The sequence below is a fragment of the Carlito syrichta genome, unplaced genomic scaffold (genome assembly GCF_000164805.1).
Source record: "Carlito syrichta isolate Samal-C Ts95f unplaced genomic scaffold, Tarsius_syrichta-2.0.1 Scaffold303292, whole genome shotgun sequence".
NCBI classification, from domain to species: domain Eukaryota; kingdom Metazoa; phylum Chordata; class Mammalia; order Primates; family Tarsiidae; genus Carlito; species Carlito syrichta.
Genome location: NW_007247388.1, coordinates 150,176 through 159,997, shown reverse-complemented (window position 1 = coordinate 159,997; position 9,822 = coordinate 150,176). Strand labels below are relative to the sequence as shown.

The window sequence follows — 9,822 nt, the reverse complement described above, 5'->3', positions numbered from 1 at the left end:
CCTCAGCCTTCCAAGTAACTGGAACTACAGGTGCGCGCTACCACGCCTGGCTAACTTTTTATTTATTGTAGAGATGAGGTCTCGCCAAGTTGCCCAGGCGAGTCTCGAACCCGTGGGCTCAGGCAATCCACTCACCTCAGCCTCCCAAAGCACGGGATTACAGGCTGAGCCACCGAGCCCAGCTCTGTACTTAGTTTTCAAACTAACTAGGAAAAAATCTCAAATCAGTTTTTACAGAAAAAGGCAGACAGATGTATCTCAATCAGTGTTAATAATTCATATGCAAATTGTATCTCCAAGTAAATTTATTTTGCATACCAGATGACAAAATTATTTCATTCTTAATTTAGCTCTGTACAACAAACTTAAGGGCTACAATATTTGACTACTTTAAATCACCTAACCTTACTCTTAACACATCCTCCCCTACCCACCAAGATGGTAACTTCTAATTGGCCCTCCTGAATGCAATCACTTCTTCAATCATGCTGTATCTGGCTGCCAATCTTTTTCATAATTAATGTAATTCTGTTCAATGACCTTCAGTAGAACTCATTTTTTTTTTTTTTTGAGTTGGAGTCTCACTCTGTTATCCAGGCTGAAGGGTAGTGGCATGCTCCCTGCCACCGCAGCCTCGACCTGCTGGGCTCTGGCGATCCTTCTGCCTCAGCCTTCCAAGTTGCTGGAACTTCAGGCAGCTGCCACCATGCCCGGCTAATTTTTTGATTTGTTGTAGAGATGAGGTCTCACCAAGTTGCTCAAACCTGTGGGCTCAGGCAGTCCTCTCACCTCGGCCTCCCTAACCGCCTGGATTATAGGCACGAGCCACAGTGCCCAGCCACATATTTTTTCAATGTCTAATCTAACCAATTTTGCTTTAGCCTTCTATCTTTCACAAAAGTTTCAACAAGAAAAGTTGATAGATGAAGTTTTATTATTTCTTCAAGATAGCTATTAAAATCCTTAGAGAAGCCAGGGTTGGTGGCTCAGCCTGTAATCCCACGCCTTTGGGAGGCTAAGGTGAGTGGACTGCCTGAGTCCGTGGGTTCGAGACCCGCCTGGGCAGCAAGACCTCATCTCTACAATAAATCAAAAATTCAGATGGGCATGGTAGCGCGCGTCTGTAATTCCGGGTACTTGGAAGGCTGAGGCGGAAGGATCTCCGGAGCCCAGCAGGTCGAGGCTGCAGTGGCCGGGAGCGGCCACTGCACTCCAGTCTGGGCGACAGAGTGAGACTCCAACTCAAAAAAAATAAAAAACAAAAATAAAATAAAATCCTTAGAGAAAGAGTGTATTAAGCAAACGTATTACAAATTCCAAAAGACAAAACTTCTTTATATAGAATAAACATTTTCATCTATAAGCTCACAAGCATTCATATTCTAAACGTTAATGAAGAAGTCTCTTCATCTCCATTTCTGCAGTTTATAAAACATATCCATTCTTCAAAACTAAGTATACTAGAATGTAATGGTACATATATTATTATTATGTACTTTTTAAGTTTTATTATAACATATTTCAGAAATATATTTTTCTTCTGAGAGCACCAATTAATAATAATTGTATACCACAATAAGTCTCCCACTGCGTAGTACTTACGAAAAATAATGCTACACTACTAATCCCATTTTTTAAAAAACTGATTCAAGCACTAGAAGTAAAAATTATGATCAACAATTTTGTTTTAGTTCTTAGTATAACTTATAGTCTTCCTCATGATTTTTAACCATTCAAACTTTTATGCAACTGTCCATAAGGTAACATTCTAGTTACATTCTACTTTCAGGTTGATAGGTAGATGCCTACGTGTAAACAGAAGTACAGCTATTTATTACCTCTACAATCACCAGAAATACCCAAATACTATAACAAGCAACCTGAAATGCCTGATAGCTAACATACATGATGCCTAGAAGCTACTTCAAAAGAAGCTCCAAACGGCATCTATATAAGGAGGCAATCCACAACCTCCTCCACCTACTTCTTGGCTACATGCCTGGAGAATACTGTAATGAAAGCAAGCCAGACAACTACATTATCTGTAGAGGCAATTCAAGTCTCTGCATTCTAAACTGTTTCAGGTCATTAAACTAACTTCTAAGGGTTACTATTAATGAATAACACTAAAAGGTATCTCTCTGATATAAACCACACTGGGGGAGCGGGGAAGAAGGGCCATAGAACTAGCTATCATCTGATTTACCTCCAAATCCACACAACAATGCCAAACAAGGACAGAAAAGAGAGAGACAGATTCAAGCACCAATTCTCACTCCCCTTAGAAAGGAGGACAAATATGCCATAAGCAAATTCAGAAACAAGTAAAACTCATCTGTGGTGACAGAGGTCATAACGGTGGTTACTTCTGTGAGGAGGAATTAACAGGAGGGGGCACAAAGCACTTTTTTCATGCAGAAAAATGTTCTATATCTTGACCTGGTTAGAAGGTACTTACCTGCATGCATTTATATGTAAAAATTCACCAAGATGTACTAATAAGACTTGTACACTTTACTGTATATGTTATGCCTAAATGTTTTAACAAAAGTCACCAATATTTGCTCAATTTAAAAATGTTTCTCAGTTCTCACCCTTTTAAATCAATATCCATCATATTGCTAATCACAGAGCAACAATATTTCCTAAGTAGAATGCTTTCCCATGCCCACTCCACCCCCTTTTTTTTTAAGTTGGAGTCTCACTCTTGCCACCCAGGTTGGAGTGCAGTGGCATGCTCACGACCACCGCAGCTTCGACCTGCTGGGCTCAAGTGATCCTTCCAAGTAGCTGGAACCACAGCTATGTGCCACCAAGCCCAGCTGATTTTTTCCATTTATTGTAGAGATGAGGTCTCACAATGTTGCTCAGGCTGGTCTCGAAACCCTGAGCAAATGTTTAAAATATACTGTCTTGGAAGGCTGAGGCAGAAGGATCATCTAAGCCCAGCAGATCAAGGCTGTGGTGGCCATGAGTATGCCACTGTCCTCCAGCCTGGGCAATAGAGTGAGACTCCTACTCAAAAAAAATAAATTAATTAAATTAAATTAAATATACTCTCCTAGCAATTGTCAAGTATACTATATCTCTTAATATATAAGCGCATTCTTCCCAATGAGTGCAATAATTCAATATTAAGCTATTCTTCACTTTTATAAATACTATATTAGGAATGCCATTTTAAGATTTTTAACAAGCTGGGCTCGGTGGCTCAGCCTGTAATCCCATGCCTTGGGAGGCTGAGGTGAGTGGATTGCCTGAGCCCACGGGTTCGAGATCCACCTGGGCAACTTGACGAGACCTCATCTCTACAATAAATCAAAAAATTAGCCAGGCGTGGTAGTGCGTGCCTGTAGTTCCAGCTACTCGGAAGGCTGAGGTAGAAGGATCGCCAGAGCCCAGCAGGTCGAGGCTTCGGTGGCCAGGAGTGGCCACTGCACTCCAGTCTGGGTGACAGAGTGAGACTGCAACTCAAAAAAAAAAAAAAAAAAAAGATTTTTAACAAGTAATCTTAAGGGATTTCAAAGTGTAAAAATGTAAAAGGAAAAAAAAAAAGCTGTTATCAGATAGCTATAAATTGAATATGTCATCTACATTTTACTTATATCCAATTTTGAGTTAAATGCTACACCAGAAAGGATAGCATGATTAAACGTGTAGCAATCCTAGTCCCATAGAGTATTAGTTCTGATTAAGCTTGATTTTCTTCATCTTACTCAGTAAGGAAAAAGGCAGCTTCCATTTTGACCAGTATCACTGTACCAATGTCCAGCAGTCAAGACAAAGAACCTTTATATGGTGGTATGAATAGACAATGTGGGCAATAAGACACCACTTGAAATAAGGGTAGACAGAAAAATGCTTTTATAATGTTAAGTTTTAAGACCAGGAGATAAAACTTACAAATTGTGTAACAACTAGGTAAAAAGCTAAGTATAGAGACAGGACAGGAAGGCAGTACAGAAAGGTCTCATCTGAACCTTTCTCATGAAAACACCTAGGTTCAAACTTGCTCCACTAATAACTATCTATATGACCTGTTTCCTCACATGAATAATGGGAATATATACATTGCAGAATTAGTAAAAGGAGCACATAGTAGATGCTTAATTAAAGTCCGTGTCATCTCCCTTCCCTTTAATAATAATGATTATATAATGGTAAAAAGATTATGGATGACTTTCCCCTTTATTTTCCAAACTGTTGAAAATATTTTTCTTTTTTTTTTTGAGTTGGAGTCTCACTCTGTCGCCCAAGCTTGAGTGCAGTGGCCGCTCCCAGTCACTGTAGCCTGGACCTGCTGGGCTCCAGCGATCCTTCTGCCTCAGCCTTCCAAGTAGCTGGAACAACAGGCACCCACTAACACACCCGGCTAATTTTTTTTTTTATTTACTGTAGAGATGACGTCTCGCCAAGTTGCCCAGGCAGGTCTCGAACCCATGGGCTCAGGCAACTCACTCACCTCGGCCTCCCAAAGCGCGGATTACAGACTGAGCCACCGAGCCCAGCCTGAAAATATTTTTCAAGCACAAATGAAAAGCTTCTAATATTTCATAATAGCAACTCCTTCATGTAAGCTTAAAATTATTTTTATTAGCTGCCTTTTTACAATTTTGTTTAAAAGCTTAAAATCTGTAGATGTGGTGGGAGGAGGTAGGTGGTAAAAAGAAAATTAAGGAAGGGAAATGATAACTTAAAAACTATGCCCAAACAGACATCACAAAAGTATGGATAGGAAAACAGCAAAAGGAAATGCTGTTCGGAAAAATTCGTACGACTCAGACTATCCAATGAAAAGATCACATTTCTCCCCGTCCCCCGCCACGTAGTTACTGTCACCAGTCACACGTCATCCTCATTTAGGGCTTATATGTATATTATAACAGATACATATAGCCACTCACTCTCTTCTCTACTAATGGTCACCACCACTCTCATGTCAAAACTTTTAAGTAAACAGAAGAAATTCAGGATGCTGTAAAAAAGCAAACCAACACACTAGAGTTTGGGAAAAAATTTTACTAAATGCACTCATTCCCAAGTATATCTATCTACTCATCAGTAAACAGTCATAAAAGAGAATGTATTCCTGAACTATTTAACCTAGTTATAAGGTTTTGCTGCTAGAATCGAAGAAGGCACACCTTGATGCCTGCCTCTAACTTCCTTTATAACAACGTGCCTAAACATATCTAAATATACAAAAGATAAAACAAAAATACATTATTACAATCTTAGGGGATCACCGTCATGCTGAAATTTAATTGTTAGTCTAGGATGCAGTAGAACTGAAGTTGGTTAGAGTAGTAAATATATAGTACTGCTTACTATATATTACTATATAAAATATATACATTTTATATAGTAAGTCTTCTGGTATGTATAGGATTCGTTTAATAAATATATACTCCTTGGGTTGACAGAAACATGACTATATTTTAACATCTTCCTCAAGAAACTGATGAAACAGATACTTGCAAGTAAAATTAATCTTTTTTAAAAATTAAATAATTAATAGACTATAAAAGATGTCTATCAATTATTATAGAAAATATCCTTTGTAAACTGTAAAATAATTTTAACACTTTATTCAGTGCTTTTTATTTTCAATTGCGTATTTGGCTCATATTTATGCTTACAGAGTTTGTAAAAAGTTGTGGTTTTTGTCTGTTTGTTTGTTTTGAGTAAGAGTCTCACTCTGTCACCCAAGCTGGAGCACGGTGGTGCAGTGGCATGCTCACAGCCACCATAGCCTCGACCTGCTGGGTTCAGGTGATCCTTCCCCCTTAGCCTTCCAAACAACTGGAACTACAAGCGTGCACCACCACGCACAGTTAATTTTTTGACTTACTGTAGATACAAAGTCTCACCAAGTTGCCCAGGCTGGTCTCCAACCCCTGGACTCCTGTCTCTGCCTCTCAAAGTGCTGGGATTACAGGAGTCATTGCATCTGGTCTATAGAAAGTTTTTTTAAAGCTACATTTGCAACTTGAATGATACACAAGCCAAAAGGCTTAATACATAAAATCTGTATTTATCACTCTAATGAACTTCAATTCTACCATAATCTAGACCAAAATTAAATGTCAAGGAACAAATCGTTTATCTATACTCTCACTTACAAGACCCAGTTCCGAGAATTTCAAATGAAATGAGAAGGCAACAGCTTGCAGACAGAAGGAGTAGGGCAAAGAGTAGTACAGGGAGAGAGGAAAGGAAATGGCTTAGAAACGTTAACCTTCATCCAGTCTCACTGCCCCCCATCCAAGAGATGAGTGCACTGTCACTGCTTTGGTGCTGGCAGGCTCCTCCTCCTCTTCCTCTTGAATTCTCTGCTTTTTCCTCCTGGAAAGTTAGCTCACAGGACCTTTTTTCTTCCTAACATCTCTCAATTGTCAAAGGATTTCTTAACTTGACTTTAAAAGAATAAAAACATACTAACTCTCCACAATCACCTATGAGTTCCCAGTTAAGTTCCAAAAAAGGATACTAACTCCACAGGTCAACTTGGCAGATCTAGGTAGAGAGTGCAGCAACTGAGGCCTTAGAGATGAGAAAACACCTTTTTCAAGGGAACTTTGTCTCCCTAAAGAAAGACTGACTTGAATTTGGTGTTCTACCCCAGACCAACCCTCCAGGTCTCCTGTGATCTGCACATTTGCTTTTAGGAGGGGAAGAGGAGAAATACTTCAGCCACCCAGCAGGGTGAGCTAGTGCTAGCATCAGTTGGATGATTCTCAAATCTCTCAAAACTCAATGGTATAAATGGTTTGCATTATTAACAGCAGCTACCTATTCCCCTTTAACAAACCTGAGTGAAAAGCACCACTTCTAGAACTGCTTCAATCAACGCTACACCTCATAACTTTAATATTTACAGACTCTCTATGTACACAATAGATATTCTCTATACCAGAGGGATTAATAACAAATGTAAAAACACTTAAGGCTCATTTGAATATGTATCCAAAGTGTTATAGTATCCACCCTTCATTCTTATGTCTTATTTTGCAAGGTTCTCCATCTCAAGCATTTTTTAAACACTTTCTTAAATAACTGCTAAAGCCAGTGCTCAGCAAAATTAGGGCTTGATACTTCAACATGCCAATTTCTACATTTGTCAGAAGCTACAATTGCCTTAAAGAGCTGACTGAAAAACAGTCCCGAGAAAAGCATTCCCACAAGAATAAGATTCACTCTTTTCCTTCCAGAATCACATTCTAAGAAAGAAGTCTAAATAAGTAGCCCTGAACAACTGACAGTAATATGGATGATGGAAAACCACACTTGACCTTTCTCTTAAACTGCAGATCTCCCCACCACTTCTACTGACTCTCCCCGAGTCTCGTTTCGCCTTCTGCTACCCATTACAGTCTCAGTTCAACCAAAACTCTCTTACAACTTTAATGACAAATTAAAATAAAAATGTTTGCAGGTGGCAGACTCACTTTATAAGTAACCTGAAAGTAACCCTAATTATCACAAAACTTAAGTGTAGTTAAATCCACTCATTTACAAAGTGTTGAAAATCATGAAGTAGTTTATCAACTTTCTCAGAAAAATCAGTAAGGTAAAAAGCGCCTTAAATGACCCAAGAAAGCTTTAAAACTTTGAAACAATTGCACTTTTTTGCTAAATTTGACATCCAAGGAAGTTAAAAATCACCGTGAGATCCCTACTATAAATGATTTTACAACTTGTTGAATTTTCTAACATGCCTCACAGAGCTACCACTCAGTAGCTGTAGTCTTTAAGTTGTTTTAAACAAGAGGAGTATTCTGAGCAGCGTGTTCGTTTATCCAACCAAAACATTATTACAAAATAAAAGGCAGCAGCACCACTGTTTTCAGCATCTATGTCATTTGTCTTATGTAATAACTAGAAATAATGGCAGTTATTTCAAACTTCCCAAGAAGTTTACCAAATAGCTGATGGTAGTTGTTTTTTAATTTTTCAATTTCTGGGTAAAGACTGCTTTGGGAAAAATCTCAAAATTCAGAAGCAACAATACTCTGAAATTACATGAAATTTCTGTATTCTGTATCTGAATGTTTCTCTGAAAGTCATTTTGAAAACTAAGTCACCATATAACATTAAATAAGTTTTTAACTTGTCACAGAAGTTCTCATGAATATCACAATAATTAGCAAGTATTCTCAGTAACACGCTCCCCTATTTTGGTTTTTATCCATTATTAGTTACAGATATTCACCCTCTCATCCCAGCAATACGACAAATGAAAACAGCAATGGGGTGGAAGTTGAAAGACAATCTTCACTTCATCACTATCTTAAATATCCCTGGTCTTCAATACTGCAAAAGAGTAGTTGTTCTCTACTTTGACAGTGCAATTCATTCCACTGTAAAAGTGTATGATCCAGGAATACATTTTGGTAGTGTTAACATAGCTCCTATTCATTAACGCAACAAGACTGTTCTCTATTAGAAGAAAAGCTAAAAAAAGGAAAAATATATATCTGAAAACAAACAACAAAATGAAAGTTTCAAGTAATGTTGAAAAGTTCAAATTTCAATCTGGGGAAACAGAGATATACATACAGTAATTTGTGTTGCTAATGGCAAACCCAAAACATTTGCTGCTTCAAAATTTTGCATTTCACTAGTTAGTACCAACACAAAGTATGATGACAGCGCAGTATAACTTTATTCTGTTAAAAAGGCTAGTACTGGCCGGCGCGGTGGCACAAGCCTATAATCCCAGCACTTTGGGAGGCCGAGGGGAGAGGACTGCCTGAGCTCACGAGTTCGAGACCAACCTGGGCAAACTGGCGAGCCCTCTCTCTACAATAAAACCAAAAAATTAGCCGGGCCTGGTGGCGCACGCCTGTAATTCCAGCTACTTGAAAGGTTGAGGCGGAAGGATTGCCTGAGCCCCGCAGGTCGAGACTGTGGTGGCCGTGAGCGTCCCACCGCACTCCAGCCTGGGCGACAGAGTGAGACTCCGACTCAAAACCGGTTAGGACTTACACCACCGTGACTTTAACAGCATTATACATACCACTGTATCTTTCACCTATTAAAATGTCTAAGCTAAATTATAAGCATATAAAAACCAGTTCTTTTTCTTAGCACACCTACCAAAATGCAAACTTGCTGCCATCAAGTTCCCTGGATACTTACACACGGTACTGAGGGCAAATAGTCAGGTTTCCTTTCTTTGAGGGGCTTCAGTTGTCTATCTTTTTGAAATACATCCTTTCCTATCTCGTGGGACCAAAAAAAAAAAACACCAAAAACAGTGCACTAAAGCAAACGACCGCAGGGAGGACGAAGGCCAATCTCAACTATTACCCAGATGCAGCAAGCGTGACATTAGTCAGGACTGGACATCACAGACCACGGTGTGTTGCTACTTCTATTGACAGTACGAACTTGTGTACGAGACGGGACCATCATCCAGGCCCCTCGCTGAGCGGGATGAGCACACGGAATCTGAAGTCGCAACACCAAAGTTTCAGAACAGCTAGGTCCAAGGCAACGCGCCTCAAAGCAGTTCGAGAAAACTTGTCCGCTAGGCTGCTAAACCACAGAAGGATCCCACAGGAAGAGAGAGAGTCGTCGGTGCAAGTTGGCAACCAGAAACCTTTAGCTCCACCACCTACGTTTCCAATCACCGACAAGGGGCTGGGACCACGCTTCTTCGGGTTCCCGGCAGAAGTGGAGCACACCTGCTTTGCTCGGGCAGAGAGGAAGCTCCCGGGGACACAAAGGCCAGGGGCCCAGACCTGGAGAGGCAAAAAGCTTTAGCTGGACACCCACCGAGCCCCTGGCGACCCGACGCGGCGAGCCATTTACCTCTTG

At 39.9% G+C, this 9,822-nt stretch overlaps 1 protein-coding gene across 1 annotated transcript in view; it reads right to left on the bottom strand.

Moving 5' to 3' along the window:
• The window catches only part of ZNF644 (zinc finger protein 644), a 104,972-nt gene extending 95,226 nt beyond the window's left edge, over positions 1–9,746 (bottom strand). The window contains exon 1 of the mRNA XM_021712468.1: positions 9,605–9,746. The gene's annotated coding sequence lies outside the window, so the exon portion shown is untranslated. The remainder of the gene's footprint in view (positions 1–9,604) is intronic.
• Between the last annotated feature and the right edge of the window lie 76 nt (positions 9,747–9,822).